This window comes from Protobothrops mucrosquamatus, unplaced genomic scaffold (assembly GCF_001527695.2).
Source record: "Protobothrops mucrosquamatus isolate PMUCROS unplaced genomic scaffold, P.Mucros_1.0 scaffold3154, whole genome shotgun sequence".
In the NCBI taxonomy this organism is placed as follows: Eukaryota; Metazoa; Chordata; class Lepidosauria; order Squamata; family Viperidae; genus Protobothrops; species Protobothrops mucrosquamatus.
Window position 1 is genome coordinate 80,720 of NW_015389154.1, and position 21,324 is coordinate 102,043.

The window sequence follows — 21,324 nt, forward strand, 5'->3', positions numbered from 1 at the left end:
AGCCAGCAATGCTGGCTGTGGAATTCTGGGCCACATGCCTTAAAATTGTCAAGGTTGAGAAACACTGGATTAGTGGAACGGCTTTGCCTCCAGAAGTTGTGGGTGCTTCATCACTGGAGGTTTTTAAGAAGAGACTGCACAGCCATTTGTCTGAGATGGTATAGGTCAGGGGTAGGCAAGCTCGGCTCTTTTATGACTCGTGCAACTCCCAGAATTCCTGAGCCAGCCATGCTGAGGGGAAAGGGAGAGGTTTCCAAGTTGAGCCATGCTGGCTCAGGAATTCTGGGAGTTGAAGTCCACGAGTCATAAAAGAGCCAAGATTGCCTACCCCTGGTATGGGTTCTCCTGCTTGAGCAGGGGATTGGGTAGAACACCCACAAGGAACCATCCAGCTCTATTCTGAATCTGAGATGTGGGGAAAATTTTATTATTATTATTATTATTATTATTTTTATTATTATTATTATTATTATTATTATTATTATTATTATTATTATTTATATTTCATATCTGCCCATCTCCCTCAGTGTTCATGTAACTTTTTTTTTGTAAAAGTTTTATTGATTTTTTTTTACAATAACAACCTTAGTGCCTGTTGTACAGCGTGTTGTCTTGGTTCATGTTTTTTTTTTACAATCAATAATAGTTAATTAACAGTCAATATTTTTTATATTTCCATAATTAGTATATCAATTGATAATATATTTCCTTGATCCTCTCTTCTCCCAATAGTATTCTCCTTCTTTAGCATTAAATATAATTTTTGATATTTGATATTTTCCATATATAAATGATTAAATAAAAATATTTTTTTCTTCTGTATTTATACCAGCAATAATAGCGTCCATATATAGCATTTGTTTTCTTATCAACTTATGTTATTTTCATAAAAGTCAACTTACTGATTCACCATATATCTTATTTTCATAAATCTTGTTTAAGCTCAATTTCTCTATAATATTCAAACAATTCTTATCAATCATAATTTTCTCAATAATTAACATCTAAATATCCAAATTTTCCACTTAAATATATCATACCAATATTTTCATATTTCATATATTATAGAAATACTACTTATCTATGATAACATCTACCTGTAGCATCTTTTCTAATCAATTTATATTTCACTTCTATTTGTAAAAATTGATTGAATCACTATATATCCTTTTTTCAAAGTTCTTATTAAGCCTAATTTCCCCACAATATTTCAATCATTTCTTAATCCTAAATCTTTTCAAACTTAATTTGTCTTCAAAGTTCAAACTTTTCCTTCACTTTCATCATCCCAATATTTTTACATTTTGTATCTTATCAAAAATATATTACTTATATCTCTTATCCCACTTATTCTAAAGCCCTTTTATAGCCAAAGTTATTTGTTTATTTAGTCATATTCAAACAAGTGTTTGCTCATATAAACTTCCATCTGGTAGGGCGAGTCAAGTCTCTTAAGCCCGTCTCTAATCTTCCTATGCCAAATTGTTTTCCAAATTAATATTTTCAACTTGTCAAACAGTTCTTGTATTTTTGTAGTTGTTATTAGGTTAATTTTGACATTCTAATACATAAGGTATCTTTTCCATATTTATTGTTGTATCCAAATCCAAATCGTTTTCTCTTGTTTGTATTAAGTTATAATTCCCTTCATTTGTGACTTCGCCAATTAAGTCATTTTTTTCTACTTTACATTCTGTTATCTGATTTGTTTGTTCATTCTTTACCATCATTCTTTGAATGTTTTTTGATTGTAAATTTAAGTTAGAAGTGTATTCATTTATGTTATCAAAGTTATGTTTAATCTTCTCGTGGTTTAGAACTATTGTGATTTGTATCTGTCGTAGCATTGCATACATTTTTTCTTGGAAAGTATTTGTCTTGTCTTGAAATGTTGCTTCTATAGATCTTCAATCTTTCTGGCTGAATCCTTCAAGAGTAGATATTAAGTGTGGTTTTCTATCATTTTTTGATGAATATATCATTTCCATGTTATCTCCCCCTTTAATCTGTCATAAGTGCCATAGTTTCTGTAATTAGCCTTGTCAAGCTGGCCATAACTCAAAGTCCAAACAGTCCAATTTTGTATAGTTCTTGTCTTTATATATAATTTTAATAATCCACTGTAGTTTTCAATTGTCAAGGTTTCAGTAAAATCAATGTTTTATAATAATTCTTTCTTTCAGGAGTCAATTGTCAACCAGTCAGAATTGCAATTCAATATATTTAGCCACCTTAAATCCTTCCTGTAACTTTCCCTCTCAAAAATTAGTCATAGATCAAAGTTAAACAGTTCATAAATTTAGACCACAATGAAAGTATTTCTTTTCCTTCAAACACTTTCCAATCTTATAGCTGGCCCAGTATACAATCTCTTCTTTGCTCCCTGGCAACTATCTTAAAGGTTATTAGAGTTCATGTTAACAGATTTTTCTTTGTTTCTGGGCACTGTCTTTAATGTGCGATAGTCTAATTGTCCATTAGATGTCAGCAAATATTTGTTTTCCAGCTCTTTCAGACAAGAAGTTCTTATTATTTTTCTCTCTGGTCTGAGTCCTCTGATGTCTCACCAGGTCGGAATTGCAAATGAAACGTTTCCCACAATCTGAACACTCATATGGTTTCTCTCCCGTGTGAATCCTCTGGTGTATCACCAGGTCAAACTTCTGAGCGAAACCTTTCCCACAATCTGGACACTTATATGGTTTCTCTCCTGTGTGAGTCCTGTGATGTCGCACAAGGTGGGAATTTTGAATGAAACTTTTCCCACACTGCAGACACTTGTATGGTTTCTCTCCTGTGTGAGTCCTCTGGTGTTTCACCGGATACGAATTCTGATTGAAACTTTCTCCCCAGTCAAGACATTTATATGATTTGTCTCCTGTGTGAGTCCTGTGATGTTTCACCAGGTCAGATTTCCGAGAGTAATCTTTCCCACAATCAGGACACACAAATGGTTTTTCTCCCGTGTGAGTCCTCTGATGTGTCACCAGATTGGAATTTTGAGTGAAACATTTCCCACAATCCGGACACTCATATGGTTTCTCTCCTGTGTGTGTCCTCTTGTGTATCAACAGGTCAGATTTCCAAGTGAAACTTTTCCCACAATCAGGACATTCAAAGAGTTTCTCCCCAGTGTGAGTCCTTTTGTGTCTCACATATTTGTGGTGCATGCTAAATCTTTTGCCACATTGGGAGCACTGGTAAAGATTCATCAAAATCCTTTAGAATATAATCTTAGTGGTTTATTTTAGTCTCTAAGTTTGATCAGATTGTAGTACCGTATATACTCGAGTATAAGTCGACCCGAGTATAAGCCGAGGGACCGATTTTCCCACAGAGAACTGGGAAAAATTGGTGACCCGCGCATAAGCCGAGGGGGCATTTTGGCTGTTCCTCCCTGGCCGCCGCCCCACCNGAGAAACCATATAAATGTTGTCATTGTGGGAAAAGTTTCCAAACTAATTCCATTCTGGTGACACATCAGGAGACTCACACGAGAGAGAAACCCTATGAGTGTCCAGATTGTGGGAAAGATTTCACTTGGAAATCTGACCTGGTTAAACATCAGAGGACTCACACAGGAGAGGAAACCATATAAATGTCGTCATTGTGGGAAAAGTTTCAGTCTGAATTCCAGCCTCATAGTCCACTAGAGGACTCACAGGAGAAAAACCGTATGAGTGCCCAGATTGTGGGAGAGATTTCAGTAGTAGGTATAGACTTATAAATCATGTAAAGTTACACATAGCAGAGTAACCATTCAAATGCCCAGATTATGGACAGTGTTCCTCTGAATTTTGTTTCTTGTCTCTTACTGGAAACCTAGCTGAGAAATTAATTTCTTGCATGATTCTTTTTAGTCAAGCGTGTTTTATTAAACATGAGGGAAGAAATCTGAGCTGCCTTTGTCTGGGCCAGTGCAGTCGTTCCCTTTCATGGAGTCATGGTGAACTGTTGTGCTGGGCCAGAGAAAGTGAGCTTAGATCTGTATTAGGTATCTTTGCCACCTTGAGTTATTTCTACATATAATCGCGGCAACCGCCCGCAGGTGTCCGGCGGTTCAAACGCCCCCGTCGGAACATCGCCGCTCAAGCTGCTTCGCCGAGACGGTGAGCTGCGTGGAACCGGTGCTGGCTGTCCTCTCCCCCAACGTGCTGTCCTTCACCTTCCCCCCTCCTGTATGTCGAGCCCGGGAGGGCTTGACATTGGGATAGTCCCTGCGATACCCCAAAGGGCAGACGAGGGCTAGATGGTCCTGGAGAAAAGTGATGGATGTGGTCACTAAGAGAGGAAAACGGCTCTTAATTAAAACATTTTAGAAACGCCAGAGACAGAGTGAGCGTATTTTCAGCCTTACGTCACTAGGTGGAGCTCTAACACAACACTAGCGGCTGGAAAACCGTCAATCTTAAAACAGCCTGGGCGGTGAATGAGTTGCGTCATCCAACCGGAGGGATAGGAGCTAAGGTCAAACGGAGTGAAAACCATTGAGTATTGCTAGAAAGGATGTCCAGGGGAGGACAAGGGCTGAGGAACTTCCTCTTCCGAGTTATCCATGGTAGGATGGAGACATGTTGAGCGGCTCTCGTACTCTTCCCAGGGTCGAAGCAGCAGCTGGAAGGTGAGTTGAGAGTTCAGAGGAGAAACCAGGAGCAAATAGAGCTGCTTTGTTTCCTCCGGGGTATAAAAGCAGAGAAGCCACTAGACTGAAACATGTCGGCTGATACTGTATAATGTTTCTTTTTCCAAACGTTATTATACTTACACTGTATGATTTAAAACTTCTGCCTCTAGTTTTCTGCTGGGAGATGGGAGAAGCTAAAATTTAAAGGCCTGGAGACTAAACATACGAAGAAAGGTTGCAGGATTTGGGTATGGCCAGTCTAGAGAAAAGGATTGGGGGGGGGCATGATAGCAGTATTCCAGTATTTGAGGGGCTGCCACAAAGAGGAGGGGGTCAATTTACTTTCTAAAGCACCAGAAGGCAAGACAAGAAACAATGGACGGAAACTAATCAAGGAGGGAAGCAACCTGGAATTAAGGAGAAACTTCCTAACAGTGAGGAATAGAAGAGAATAGAGCTGGAAGGGACCTTGGAGGTCTTCTAGTCCAGCCCCCTGCTCAAGCAGGAGAACCTATAACATCTCAGATAAGTTAATACCCTCTTTTTAAGAATCTCCAGTAATGGAGCGCCCACGATTTCTGGGGCAAGCTATTTACTGTCAGGAAGTTTCTCCTTAGTTCCAGGCTGCTTCTCTCTTTGACCATTTTCCAACCATTGTTTCTCATCCTGTCCTCTGGTGCTTTAGAGAATAACGTGACCCCCTCTTCTTTGTGGCAGCCCGTCAAATACTGGAATACTGCTATCATGTCTCCCCTATTTCTTCTTTTATTTAGACTAGCCAAACACAAGTCCTGCCACCGTTCTTCCTATGTTTTAATCTCGAGGCCTTTGATAATCTTAGTTGCTTTTCTCTGAATTTTTTCCAAACTGTCAACATCTTTTTTGTGATATGGTGACCAAAATTGGCTGCAGTATTTCAAGTGTGGTCTTACTAGGGTTTTATAAAGCGGTACTAATATCTCGCGTGATCTTGATTCCATGCTTCTGTTTATACAACCCAGGATTAGCTAATGCTGCACACTGGCTTTTTTGGCTAATGCTGCACACTGATCGTCCACTAAAACTCCAAGGTCCCTTTCATAGTTACTGTTTTTAAGCCAGGTTTTGCCCAATCTGTATTTTTACCTTTGATTTTTCCTGCCTAAATGTAAAACATTGCTTTTCTCCACATTGAAACTCATTTTGTTGGATAGGGCCCATTGTTCAAGTTTGTCAAGATCTTTTTGGATCCTGAGTTTGTCTTCTAGGGTGTTGGCTACTCCTACCAGTTTGGTATCATCTGCAAATTTGATGAGTTCCCCTTCAATTCCCTCATCTAAGTCATTGATGAAGATATTGAAGAGTACTGGTCCTAAGGTGGAACCTTGTGATACCCCACTGCTTACTTCTCTCCATGTGGAGGTAGTGCCCTTGAGGACTACTCGTTGAGTACGTTTTGCCAGCCAGCTACGGATCCATGTGGTGGTGATGTTGCCTCCAGAAGTTGTAGGTGCTTCATCGGTGGAGGTTTTTAAGAAGAGACTGGGCAGCCACTTGTCTAAAATGGTATAGGGTCTCCGGCTTGAGCAGGGGGTTGGGCTAGAAGATCTACAAGGTCCCTTCCAGTTCTATTGTAACTGATGTATGGACTCGTATGCACACATACATCAATCTTAGGTGTCTATTTCTGTGGGCATGTGTGTTCATATATGTTTGATCTATCCAAGCGAAAAGAATTTTATAATTGAATCAATATTTGAATTTGGATTTTGCTAGTCTTCTATCTGCCAGATGAATCATAAATAATGTTGGGAGTTAAACTAGAATTTTGATGTTTTCTTGCTAATATAAGGATTTTCTTTTTGCTGCTTTCACATGTCCTGCAGCCATTTGTTAAACAATAATGAAACTGACCCGTTAATATGAATCTTACAGACAAAGAGGATGCCAAGAAGAACACTCTGGACCACAGAGAATGAGAAGCAGCATTAAAATGCAAGACAAAGCATCAATCAAAACCTTTTCTGCTTCCTCCAGAAATTTTGAAAACTCTTCTCCTGTCTCACCTGATGAGAGACAAAGGAGAGAATAACAAGAACAAAGTTTTGAGCTGGAAAAAATAGAGCATGTGCAACTCAAGGGAACATGACGTAAGAAGTCAAGGGGGATAATATCGAAATTTATAAAAAAGTGGACATAACTGGAAGTCAGTGGGAAGGAAAAGGTCCCTTGGATAGCCAAAATGGACAGGAATTAATTAAACCCTTTCAGCAAGCCTTGACTTGACTCAAAGAACCTCCAAGTAAGAGATCAGAAACATTTTTGGCCTTCTTAAGAATCCAAGAATATCAGTGTTGAAAAAACCCCACAGACTGCCTAATGTGGGAAAAATAGAGGTTGCGGATCACAGCTGATTATGCAGGAGATGATCCACCCAGTGAAAGTGATACAAATATTTGGAGTGCGGCAAAAACTACTCAGAGTAGTTCCCTTATGGTTCATGGAAGGACCCATACTGGAGAGACGCTCTACCAGACAACCCAGTGTGACAAATATTTAGCATGCACACTAATATGGTAAGACACAAGAGGACTCACACAGGAGAGAAACCATATGAGTGTCCTGATTGTGGGAAACGTTTCAGTCAGAATTCCCACCTGGTGACACACCAGAGGACTCACACAAGAGAGAAGCCATATGAGTGTCCGGAGTGTGGGAAAAGTTTCAGTCAGATATACAACCTGGTGATACACCAGAGGACTCACACAGGAGAGAAACCATATAAATGTCATTGTGGGAAAAGTTTCAGTCAGAATTCCCACCTGGTGACACACCACAGGACTCACACAGGAGAGAAACCATATAAATGTCATTGTGGGAAAAGTTTTAATCAGAATTCTTACCTGGTGAGACACCAGAGGACTCACACAGGCGAGAAACCCTATGAGTGTCCAGAGTGTGGGAAAGGTTTCAGTCAGAATTCCAGCCTGGTGACACACCAGAGGACTCACACAGGAGAAAAACACTATGAGTGTTCGGATTGTGGGAAATATTTCTCTTCGAAATCTGTCGTGGTGAACCATCGAAGGACTCACACAGGAGAGAAACCATATAAATGTGATTGTGGGGAAAGTTTTAGTCAGAATTCCTACCTGGTGAAACACCAGAGGACTCACACAGGAGAGAAACTCTATGAGTGTCCAGATTGTGGGAAAGATTTTTCTTCGAAATCTGCCCTGGTGATCCATCAGAGGACTCACACAGGAGAGAAACCATATAAATGTCATTGCGGGAAAAGTTTTAGTCAGAATTCCTACCTGGTGCAACACCAGAGGACTCACACGGGAGAGAAACCCTATGAGTGTCCAGAGTGTGGGAAAAGTTTCAGTCAGCATTCCAGCCTGGTGACACACCAGAGGACTCACACAGGAGAAAAACCGTATGAGTGTTCGGATTGTGAGAAAGATTTCTCTTCGAAATCTGCCCTGGTGAACCATCAGAGGACTCACACAGGAGAGAAACCATATAAATGTCGTCATTGTGGGGAAAGTTTTAGTCAGCATTACTACCTGGTGAAACACCAGAGGACTCACACTGGAGAGAAACCCTATGAGTGTCCAGATTGTGGGAAAGATTTCTCTTGGAAATCTGACCTGGTTAGACATCAGAGGACTCACACAGGAGAGAAACCATATAAATGTCGTTGTGGGGACAGTTTTAGTCAGAAATCCGTCCTGGTGAGACACGAGAGGACTCACACGGGAGAGAAACCCTATGAATGTCCATATTGTGGGAAAGGTTTCTCTTGGAAATCTGACCTGGTTAGACATCAGAGGACTCACACAGGAGAGGAAACCATATGAGTGCCCAGAGTGTGGGAGAGATTTCAGTAGTAGGTATAAACTTTTAAATCATGTAAAGTTAAACATAGCACAGTAACCATTCAAATGCCCAGATTATGGACAGTGTGTTGTAATAAATTCCTCTCTTATTACAGAAGAAATTCCACATGAGGAAAAATTTGATCTTGAATTTTGTTTCTTGTCTCTTACTGGAAGCCTAGCTGCGAAATTATTAATTTCTTGCATGATTCTTTTTAGTCAAGCATGTTTTATTAAACATGAGGGAAGAAATCTGAGCTTCCTCTGTCTGGCCTAGTGCATTCGTTCCCTTTCATGGAGTCATGGTGAACTGTTGTGCTGGGCCAGAGAAAGCGAGCTTAGATCTGTATTAGGTATCTTTGCCACCTTGAATTATTTCTACATATAATAAGCGCAGGATATGTATCTTTGTTAAGAAAATGTATGTGGCACCCCAACTCAAGGTGATTCCACCCGATTTACAGCAATAAAACCTGAATACAGAAACCAATAGACCCCATACATTGCAAGTGGCAAAATGCAAAGCCCCCACGGTTAACATTTACTTGCCCTATAAATACAGGGCACTTCAAGCAAGATTGATGGCATTTTGATGGTCTGAGAGTCCCAAAAAGGTGATTCTTGCTTTTCTTCAATTTAGAAGTTAACCAGGCCTCCTGGCCTTACTAACTACCCATTGGGAACCCTATATTAATACAACATATCTTATGTGCAGGCAGAATTTGGAAACAACGTTTAATATGGCAGAGTACTTGAGTAAAATGGTTTGGCTGAGATCAGCATATGTGGGACTGATTGGGGTAGATTTTAGGGGTGATACTGAAATATAATTCAGAATTCAGTGTTGCCAGCTAACTCTGCCCACAGCCTGGAATTCAATCCTGATAGGGCTCGAGGTTGACTCAGCCTTCCATCCTTCTGAGATCTATAAAAGGAGGACCCAGATTGTTGGGGAGAATATGCTGACACTGTAAACTGAGAGTGCTATAAAACGCTGTGGGGTGATATATATGTCTAACTGCTATTGCTATAATAAAGAAATAGCTTTAAAGGTGATGACCAGCATCATCAATTGCACCTTAAAGAAATGGATCCAGTGCAACTCACACAACAAAGATGTTACGTGGACAATCTAGGGACTCCCATTACTGTGTGCACTGTTGCGTTCTGAACCAGCTGAAGTTTCGTGGTGACCCAGGGCAGTGATCCAAACAGGAGGGGATCAAGGCATGAGTGATCCACTTTGGAAGGCCTCCCTGGTCCAGGAAAGGACATAATTGGCTCACCAGAAGAATCTCTACAAAGCTCCTCCCCCAGCCATCATCTTCTCAAGCAGGAACTGTGAGTCCAGGGGGACCCCCAGGTTGTGCACCAGCTGAGTCCCCAAAGGTGAACACATGACCCCAGGACAATGAAACTGTCACAAATCTGAGTTAATTGGCAAGGATCCCTATTTCGATCATGTAGACAATGACAATGCTGCAATGGTTGTAAGTGTGAAAAATGGTCGGAAGTCCCTTTTTTTAGTGCTGTTGTGACTTCATGAATGGTTGCTACATGAAGTCTAGGACTACCTGTACATAATTTGGTATCGTACGATGGACGGCCTTCGGTAGCCATCTCACGTCAATGTTGAAAAGCAGCAGTGAAAGGCTTTAGCCCTGGGGCACCCCAAACTGCAGGGACCTAGGACTCGGCCCCTCCTACCCACACTGACTGGACCCAGGCATGGAGATGGAAGTAGAAGCAGTGTAATAAAGGGCCTCTCATTTCCAGTCCCAAACCCCTGTCCAGAAGGATATCGTGAAACCTGATGAGAGGTCTAGGAGGGACAAAATGGTTGTATCCCGTGTATCCCGAGTCTTCCAAAAGTCCACGAGAGTTGCAACCAATGCCGTTTTGGTGATGTGCCCCAGCCTGAGAAGGGCCCAGGTGTCTTTCTCCTGCACAGCCCTTTCTCCGATGGCAAAGTCAGAGCTGCAAGCAGACGGCGAGTTGAGGTTCCAGGCTGCCAACCTCTCATTGTCCTATTCAGCTGCACTTACAAAAGATCTTAATCTGCAGCAATGTCTTGAAATCCTCTGCCAGGAAAGCCTCTCATGATTTAGCAAACTGCTGTTATAAAGCTGGCCAGGATGCCAACTGTCCAAAAGTGAGGGAAATTACTTTTTCAGGCCTCTCCCGAGCTTGGAAAAGAAATATGAGTAATTCTCAGGTTGTGACAGCAATTGGCGCCAGATTTTCCATTGCTATCACATGAGCACAGTCATGTGAGGGAATCCTGGTAGTTCCAGTTGCCACTGCAACTCTCGGACCCCGTGGGTCTTTAAGTGAGGACCTCATGTGATTGTGATGTGGGAAGAAATAGGAGTCCCAGGCAAGCAGGTGAGAGCTACAGACAGGTGGATGGTTTCCATGTCGGCTGCTGCTGCTGCTGCATGTTCCTTCTGTTTCCAAATGTTTTTGCACTTATGCTGCATGATTAAAACTTCTGCCTGTGATTTTCTGCTGGGAAATGGGAGATGACACGATAGCAGTATTCCAGTGTTCCAATATTTGAGAGGCTGCCACAAAGAAGAGGGAGTCAACTTGTTTTCCAAAGCAGCAGAAGGCGACATACGGAACAATGGGTGGAAAGGAATCAAGGAGAGAAGCAACCTGTAACTAAAGAGAAATTTCCTAACAGTGAGGACAATTTAACCAGTGTAACAGTTTCCCTCTAGATGTTGTGGGTGCTTCATCGCTGGAGGTTTTTAAGAAGAGACTGTCAGCCACTTGTCTGAAATGATACGGGGTCTCCTGCTTGAGCAGGGGCTTGGGCTACAATTCCTACAAGGTTCCATTCCAGCTCTATTCTGATTGATATACGTAGACATATGGACGAAGAAATATCTAAATTCTTAGGTGTCTATTTCTGTGGGCGTATATGTGTGAATTTTATAAATGAATCAATATTTTAACTTGCATTTTTCTGGTCTTCTATATGCCAAGTCAATCATAAATAATGTTAATTTCATGGTTCCGATAGATTAGGGGTCTGCAACCGTAAACACTCAAAGAGCCACTTGGACCCGTTTCCCAGAGAAAAGAAAACACTGGAAGCTGCAAAATTCTGGGAGTGTGCATACGAAGAGGGGGAGCTTGATTGAAGAGTTTAATTAAAAAGAAATAGAGGCTGCTGTGCATGATCTCTCTCTCTCTCTCTCTCTCTCTCTCTCTCTCTCTCTCTCTCTCTCTCTCTTTCCTCTCTCTCTTTCCTCTCCCTCTTTCTCTTTCTTTTTCCTCTCTTTCTCTCTCTCTCCCTCTCTTTCCTCTCCCCCTCTCTTTCCTCTCTCTCTTTTTCTCTCTTTCCTCTCCCTCTCTTTCTTTCCTCTCCCTCTCTCTTTCTCTTTCTTTCCTCCCCCTTTCTCTCTTTCTCTTTCCTCTCCTCCTTTCTCTCCTTCCTTTCCCTCTCTCTTTCTCTGTCTTTCTTTTCTCTCCCTTTTTCTGTTTCTCTTTCCTCTCCCTCTCTTTCTCCCTCTTTCTCTCTTTCCCCCTCTTTCTTTCTCTCACTCTCTCTCTTTCTCTCTCTTTTTCATTCTCTCTCTCTTTTTCTCTCTCTTTCTGTCCATTCATTCATTAATCCAGTCCGACTGCCCACACGCGCCCTCACACACAAGTTTTTCTATCTTGCTCTCACGGGGATCGAGAAGAGGAGGAACCGGCCCGAACAGAATGGGACAAATGAACACGGCTGCCTTAAGAGCCTGCTGCATCTCAGGCACCCCACCACAGCTGACACACCGTGGGGCTTTTCAACCTTTTCACAGATTGTACCACTTTTAGGACATGACAATATTTGAGTACCACCAGTGCTTAGCAAGGTGTCAAAAACTTGATGCCTAAAAGGGGGATTTTGGGTTTTACTGATTAGATTCATTTGTTGTTATAGAAATGGCTAGTTTATAATATTATGGAAAAGTAAACAGTTGAGGTTCAATATTAATGCTTCCTTCTACTGCAACAGAGGAAGTCTGTTCTTTTTCCCTTCTCCCCCTGACTTTCCCCCCTTTTTCCTCCCCACTGTGTCCTACTATTTGCTTTTGTATTTTATTCTATAATCTAATAAAATATTACAAACTATAGAAAAAAAGGAAAAAAGTATTTTCTTCGGTGGCTGTTCCTTTGCTGAATCACTTTCCCTTTGCACTGACAAATGTATGATGAATTTATCCATGTTTATTAATATGCACCACTACCAGATAGTTCGGGGGTCTTCAAACTTGGCACTTTTAAGACTTGTGGACTTCAACTCCCAGAATTCCTCAGCCCTCATGGCTGGTTGAGGAATTCTGGGAGTTGACGTCCATAGGTCTTAAAGTTGCTAAGTTTGTAGACTTCTGAGCTAGCTGGTTGACCCTTCTTCCTCTCTCCCTTCTCAGCTCTTCCACAGTGTAGTAAGAATGCACCCCTCCAATCCCTTCCCTGTACCCTTAAAGACACAGGAATCAAGTGCAAAGCAAGAAAGGCTCACAAAATAAGCCTCTGGATTTTTCTCTCTCTTTATGCTGCCTCAGGCGTGTCACGTGTCACAATGTTGCAATGCTGGACTGAAAGGCTCCGGCAATTGCCAAAAGCTTTAACCTTAAATTAAGCCTCTTTACCTTCAAAGAAAACTTTCTAAAAGCCATAGACAGACTCAGTTAAAGGGGGTAAAACTAATTTCATTTGTTTAAAGGGATTAAACCTTTCCTGTTGTCTTTTTTTCTCTTCCCCCACCCAAACCACCACCTTTTATAACCTCTCCTCTCCTTCCCCCCTTTTTCTTCAGTTCAATTCCAGCTCCAAGCTGCTTCCCGAAGCGCCAATCAGCTGGAGCCAATCTGCTGGAGCACTGCTAGTTCCTGGGGCTTCTTCCAAGCCCAGACAGTCATGCAGCTGCTGCTGCCTCTCCCTCAGGCTGCTTAGGGTCATTCCCCTCCCCTGCTACACTTGACTAGCAGTCGCGTACCACCTGCCAGGTGGCAAAGTAACACAGGTGGTACGTGTACGACCGGTTGAAAAGCCTTGGCTTAAAGCACGGGCTTTCTCCTCAGCTCCACAGCCCACCAAAACGTTATCAACTTGTCCTTGGATTTCCACAGCAGTGTTATTATTATGGCTAGCTGAGCTTTCATTCCAACCCCCCCCCTCTGCTGCATCTAATTTCTAAAGTAAGAAAAGGCACGTTAAAGGAATAGAGAAAATGGCTGCATTTTCATCAGTTGTCAGAGTGGAAACATCCTATGTTAGCAGCATTGACAGTTAGAGGTTAAACTAGAATTTTGATGTTTTCATGGTAATATACGGTACCTTGTTTTTTTCTGCTTTCACACGTCCTGTACCTATTTGTTAAACAATAATGAAACTAACCCATTAATATGAATCTTACAGATAAAGAGGATGCCAAGAAGAGCACTCTGCACAACAGAGAATGAGAAGCAGCATTAAAATGCAAGACAAACCATCACCCAAAACCTTTTCTACTTCCTGCACGAAGTTTGAAAACTCTTCTCCTTTCTCATCAGAGAAAAGGGAGCAAATAACAAGAACAAAGTTTTGAGATGGAAAAAATAGAGCATGTGCAACTCAAGGAAACATTACACGAGAGGTCAAGGGAGATAATATCCAAATAAAGAAAAAGGGGAAATAACTGGAAGTCGTTGGGATAGCCAAAATGGGCAGGCATTAATTAAAGCCTTTCAGGAAGGTAAGAGTGAGTTGACTCAAAGAACCTCCAAGAAAGAGATCAGAAACATTTTTATCCTCCTCAAGAATCCAAGAATAGTAGCGATGGACAAGCCCCACAAACCTCTTAATGTGGGAAAAATAAAGGTTGCAGATCACAGCTGATTATGCATGAGACAATCCACCCGCTGAAGCGCGATACAAATGTTTGGAGTTTGGCAAAAGCTTTACTCAGAGTAGCTCTCTCATGGAAGGACCCATACAGGAGAGAAGCTCTACCAGACGACCCAATGTGACAAAAGATTTAGCATGAACACTAATATGGTAAGACACAAGAGGACTCACACAGAAGAGAAACCATATGAGTGCCCAGATTGTGGGAAAGGTTTGGGGGATAGCCTGTTCCCATCCCTAGCGTGGCCACTGTCCAATCGCCGTGCCCCCTCTTAGGAGGGCAGCGTCAGCTGCCAATGCAGCGGTGGGGAAGGCGAAAGGCAATCCCACCCACCAGATCAGCCTGGCGGAGGTGGGGTGGGAAACCGAGCGGCGCCAAAAACAGCGCTCTGAGCCTCAAAGTGATAGAATGTTCTTAAGTGAAGAATTAAAAATATTAAGGACTACGTTGTTAAGACAACAGTTAGAAATAGAGAGTTTAGCAGCTTCTGTGATGTGAGGGCCATGTGCAGAGCGAATTGATTATAGTTGTTGTGCTTGGGTAGATCATACTAGCTAAGACATGCCTGATTATTCTGAAATCATTGCAAACATCATGAATAAATCAATAAATTACAACAAAAGGCTAGGGCCAGAGGGAAGGATGGTTGGAATCCCTTGAAAGGACTCAATGATTGGATCCCTAACTTGGCCGGATGGGTAAAACCATTAGTAGTGTTGGGAATTTGAATATTAACAATTGGAATGCCAATTTGTTGTTGTTTGCAGTGTAGAGCAATAATAATGGTTTGTTGTAAAGACTATGATTGGATGGAAAATGAAAGACAAGAGTGAAGAGGTTGGAAAAATGTTTCAACAATTTGAGAAATATGAATGTAAAAATAAGTAGAAAGTATGAAAAGAAAAAGGAGGGATTTCTGGGGGGAAAGTCCTATTGTTTTTACAGAACTGTAAGTAAAAAAGATGCTGAGACTCTAGAAAGAGTACAGAGAAGAGAACAAAGATGATTAGGAGACTGGAGGCTAAAACATATAGGGAACGGTTGCTGGAATTAGGTATGTCTATATTAACGAAGAGAAGGACGAGGGGGGACATGATAGCAGTGTTCCAATATCTCAGGGGCTGCCACAAAGAAGAGGGAGTCAAGCTGTTCTCCATAGTGTCTGAGGGCAGGACAAGAAGCAACAGATGGAAACTAATCAAGGAGAGAAGCAAGCTAGAACTAAGGAGAAACTTCCTGACAGTTAAAACAATTAACCAATGGAACAACCTGCCTCCAGAAGCAGTGAATGCTCCAACACTGGAAGTTTTTAAGAAGAAACTGGACAGCCATTTGTCCGAAAAGGTGTAGGGTTTCCTGCCTGAGCAGGGGGTTGGACTCGAAGACCTCCAAGGCCCCTTCCAACTTTTATTATTATTATTATTATTATTATTATTATTATTATTATTATTATTATTATTATTATTATTATTATTATTATTATTATTATTATTACTACTACTACTACTACTACTACTACTACTACTACTACTACTACTACCTGCTGGCCTGTGAAGAAAATACATTGCACATATTTCTAATTTCACGAGCCTACCTGAAGCTTGAGAATTGTACGTAGGAAGGCCTCTTCTAGGCTAGAAACCGGTCTTAACCAGAATTTGCTGATATGATAGTTACTCTAGAGCAGAGGTAGGCAACCTTGGTTCTTTTATGACTCGTGGACTTCAACTCCCAGAACTGGCTCAGGAGTCATAAAAGAGCCAAGGTTGCCTCCCCCTGCTCTACAGAAAACCTACCTAGGAACTAGTAGCCATAAAAGGTAATTTGTAAATAAGGGCAGAGGGAGATAGAATTCGAACAATGGGAGATGTAATCAGGGGTGGGGAATAATGTATTCGCTTTAGGTGCTTTGGATAGGTTGGGATGGTCCCTGTGAAACCCCAAAGGAGAGACGAGGGCTAGATGGTCCTGGAGAAAAGTTATGGATGTGGTCACTAAGAGAAGAAAACAACTCTTAATTAAAACATTTTAGAAAAGCCAGAGAAAGACTGAGCGTATTTTCAGCCTTACGTCACTAGGAGGAGCTCTAACACAACACTAGCGGCTGGAAAACCGTCAATCTAACAGCAGCGTCTGCAGTGGATGAGTGGCGTCATCCAACCGGAGGGAGAGGAGCTGAGGTGAAAGGCTTTAAAAGCATAGAGTATTGCTAGAAAGGATGTCGATGAGAGGAGAAGGGCAGAGGAACTTCCTCTTCCGTTTGATCCATGGAAGGATGGAGGGGGGGGGGGGCAGCCGTACTCTTCCCAGGGTTGAAGCAGCAGCTGGAAGGTGAGTTGAGAGTTCGGAGGAGAAACCAGGAGCAAATAGAGCTGCCTTGTTTCCTCCGGGGTGTAAAAGCAGAGAAGCAACTAGGCTGAAGCATGTCGGCTGCTACTGTATAACGTTTCTTTTTCCAAACGTTATTACACTTACGCTGTATGATTTAAAACTTCTGCCTCTAGTTTTCTGCTGGGAGATGGGAGAAACTAAAATGTAAAGGCCTGGAGACTAAACATAGGAGGAAAGGTTGCAGGATTTGGGTATGGCCAGTCTAGAGAAAAGAAGGATTAGGGGGGGGGGACATGATAGCAGTATTCCAGTATTTGAGGGGCTGCCACAAAGAGGAGGGGGTCAATTTACTTTCTAAAGCACCAGAAGGCAAGACAAGAAACAATGGACGGAAACTAATCAAGGAGAGAAGCAACCTGGAATTAAGGAGAAACTTCCTAACAGTGAGGAACAGAATAGAATAGAGCTGAAAGGGATCTTGGAGGTCTTCTAGTCCAGCCCCCTGCTCAAGCAGGAGAACCTATAACATCTCGGACAAGTTACTAGTCTCTTTTTAAAAATCTCCAGTAAAGGAGCACCCACGATTTCTGGGGGCAAGCTATTCACTGTCAGGAACTTTCTTAGTTCCAGGTTGCTTCTCTCTTTGATAAATTTCCAACCATTGTTTCTCGTCTGGCCCTCTGGTGCTTTGGAGAATATCGTGACCCCCTCTTCTTTGTGGCAGCCCCTCAAATACTGGAATACTGCTATCATGTCGCCCCCCCCCCCAATCATTCTTTTCTCTAGACTGGCCATACCCAAATCCTGCAACCTTTCTTCGTATGTTTAGTCTCCAGGCCTTTACATTTTAGCTTCTCCCATCTCAGAGCAGAAAACTATATTTCACTTATTTCATGTCTTAGTTGCTTTTCTCTGAATTTTTTCCAAACTGTCAACATCTTTTTTATGATATGGTGACCAAAATTGGCTGCAGTATTTCAGGTGTGGTCTTAGTAGGGTTTTATAAAGCGGTACTAATATGTCGCGTGATCTTGATTCCATGCTTCTTTTTATACAACCCAGGATTAGCTAATGCTGCACAGTGGCTTTTTTGACTAATGCTGCACACTGATCGTCCACTAAAATTCCAAGGTCCCTCTCATAGTTACTGTTTTTAAGCCAGGTTTTGCCCAATCTGTATTTGTTCCTTTGATTTTTCCTGCCTAAATGTAAAACTTTGCTTTTCTCCACATTGAAACTCATTTTGTTGGATAGGGCCCATTGTTCAAGTTTGTCAAGATCTTTTTGGATCCTGAATTTGTCTTCTGGGGTGTTGGCTACTGCTACCAGTTTGGTGTCGTCTGCAAATTTCATGAGTTCTCCTTCAATTCCCTCATCTAAGTCATTGATGAAGATATTGAATAGTACTGGGCCTAAGGCGGAAACTTGTGATACCCCACTGCTTACTTCTTTCCATGTGGATGTAGTTCCCTTGAGGACTACTTGTTGAGTACGTTTTGCCAGCCAGCTACAGATCCATGTGGTGGTGATGTTGCCTCCAGAAGTTGTAGGTGTTTCATCAGTGGAGGTTTTTAAGAAGAGACTGGGCAGCCACTTGCTCTATTCTAATTGATGTACGGATTCGTATGCACACAGACATACATCAATCTTAGGTGTCTATTTCTGTGGGCATGTGTGTTCATTCATATATGTGTGATTTATCCAAGCCAAAAGAATTTTATAATTGAATCAATATTTGAATTTGGATTTTGCTAGTCTTCTATCTGCCAAATGAATCATAAATAATGTTAGAGGTTATACTAGAATTTTGATGTTTTCATGCTAATATATGGGTTTTCTTTTTGCTGCTTTCACTTGTCCTGCAAATATTTGTTAAACAATAATGAAACTGACCCGTTAATATGAATCTTACAGACAAAGAGGATGCCAAGAAGAACACTCTGGACCACAGAGAATGAGAAGCAGCATTAAAATGCAAGACAAAGCATCAATCAAAACCTTTTCTGCTTCCTCCAGAAATTTTGAAAACTCCTCTCTTGTCTCACCTGGCGAGAGACAAGGGAGAGAATAACAAGAACAAAGTTTTGAGCTGGAAAAAATAGAGCATGTGCAACTCAAGGGAACATGATGTAAGAAGTCAAGGGGGATAATATCGAAATTTATAAAAAAGTGGACATAACTGGAAGTCAGTGGGAAGGAAAAGGTCCCTTGGATAGCCAAAATGGACAGGCATTAATTAAACCCTTTCAGGAAGACTTGACTTGACTCAAAGAACCTCCAAGTAAGAGATCATAAACATTTTTGGCCTCCTCAAGAATTCAAGGATATCAGTGTTGAAAAAACCCCACAGACTGCCTAATGTGGGAAAAATAGAGGTTGGGATCACAGCTGATTATGCAGGAGATGATCCACCCAGTGAAAGTGGCACAAATGTTTGGAGTGTGGCAAAAACTTTACTCAGAGTAGCTCCCTTATGGTTCATGGAAGGACCCATACTGGAGAGAAGCTCTACCAGACGATCCAGTGTGACAAAGATTTAGCATGCACACTAATATGGTAAGACACAAGAGGACTCATGCAGGACAGAAACCATATGAGTGCCCAGATTGTGGGAAACGTTTCAGTTGTAATTCTCTCCTGGTGATACACCAGAGGACTCACACAGGAGAGAAGCCATATGAGTGTCCGGAGTGTGGGAAAGGTTTCAGTCAGAGATACAACTTGGTGATACACCAGAGGACTCACACAGGAGAGAAGCCATATGAGTGTCCGGAGTGTGGGAAACGTTTCAGTTGTAATTCTCTCCTGGTGATACACCAGAGGACTCACACAGGAGAGAAGCCATATGAGTGTCCGGAGTGTGGGAAAGGTTTCAGTCAGAGATACAACTTGGTGATACACCAGAGGACTCACACAGGAGAGAAGCCATATGAGTGTCCGGAGTGTGGGAAAAGTTTCAGTCAGAGATACAACTTGGTGACACACCAGAGGACTCACATAGGAGGGAAACCATATGAGTGTCCAGAGTGTGGGAAAGATTTCTCTTCGAAATCTATCCTGGTGAACCATCAAAGGATTCACACAGGAGAGAAACCATATAAATGTCATTGTGGGAAAAGTTTTAGTCAGAATTCCTACTTGGTGAAACATCAGAGGACTCACATAGGAGAGAAACCCTATGAGTGTCCAGAGTGTGGAAAAAGTTTTAGTCAGAATTCCTACCTGGTGCAACACCAGAGGACTCACACAGGAGAGAAACCCTATGAGTGTCCAGAGTGTGGGAAAGGTTTCAGTTGGAATTCCCTCCTGGTGATACACCAGAGGACTCACACAGGAGAGAAGCCATATGAGTGTCCGGAGTGTGGGAAAAGTTTCAGTCAGAGATACAGCTTGGTAACACACCAGAGGACTCACACAGGAGAGAAACCATATGAGTGTCCAGAGTGTGGGAAAGATTTCTCTTCAAAATCTGTCCTGGTTAGACATCAGAGTTCTCACACAGGAGAGAAACCATATAAATGTCGTTGTGGGGAAAGTTTCAGTCAGCATTCCATCCTGGTGACACACCAGAGGACTCACACGGGAGAGAAACCCTATGAGTGTCCAGATTGTGGGAAAGGTTTCAGTTGCAATTCCAACTTGGTGAAACACCAGAGGATTCACACAGGAGAGAAACCCTATGAGTGTCCAGATTGTGGGAAAGATTTCTCTTGGAAATCTGAACTGGTTAGACATCAGAGGACTCACACAGGAGAGGAACCATATAAATGTCGTTGTGGGGAAAGTTTTAGTCAGAATTCCGACCTGGTGAGACACCAGAGGACTCACACGGGAGAGAAACCCTATGAGTGTCCAGATTGTGGGAAAGGTTTCAGTCGCAATTCCTACCTGGTGAAACACCAGAGGACTCACACAGGAGAAAAACCCTATGAGTGTCCATATTGTGGGAAAGGTTTCTCTTGGAAATCTGCCCTGGTTAGACATCAGAGGATTCACACAGGAGAGAAAACATATGAGTGCCCAGAGTGTGGAAGAGATTTCAGCAGTAGGTATAAACTTTTAAATCATGTAAAGTTACACATAGCAGAGTAACCACAGGAGAGAAAACATATGAGTGCCCAGAGTGTGGGAGAGATTTCAGTAGTAGGTATAAACTTTTAAATCATGTAAAGTTACACATAGCAGAGTAACCGTTCAAATGCCCAGATTATGGACAGTGTTTTGTAGTAAATTCCTCTCTTATTACAGAAGAAATTCCACGTGAGGAAAAATTTGATCTTGAATTTTGTTTCTTAGGTCTTACTGGAAGCCTAGCTGAGAAATTATTAATTTCTTGCATGATTTTTTTTAGTCAAGCGTGTTTTATTAAACATTAGGGAAGAAATCTGAGCAAGATTGATGGCATTTTGATGGTCTTGGAGTCTCAAAAAGATGATTCTTGCTTTTGTTCAATTTAGAAGTTAACCAGGCCTCCTGGCCTTACTAACTACCCATTGGGAACCCCATATTAATACAACATATCTTATGTGCAGGCAGAATTTGAAAACAACATTTAATATGGCAGAGTACTTGAGTAAAAAGGTTTGGCTGAGATCAGCATATGTGGGATATTGGGGTAGATTTTAGGG

General features: G+C 41.8%; 1 pseudogene; it reads left to right on the forward strand.

Annotated features, from left to right (window-relative positions):
- Positions 1-6,690: 6,690 nt before the first annotated feature.
- Positions 6,691-21,083, forward strand: LOC107297135 (annotated as a pseudogene).
- Positions 21,084-21,324: the final 241 nt, after the last annotated feature.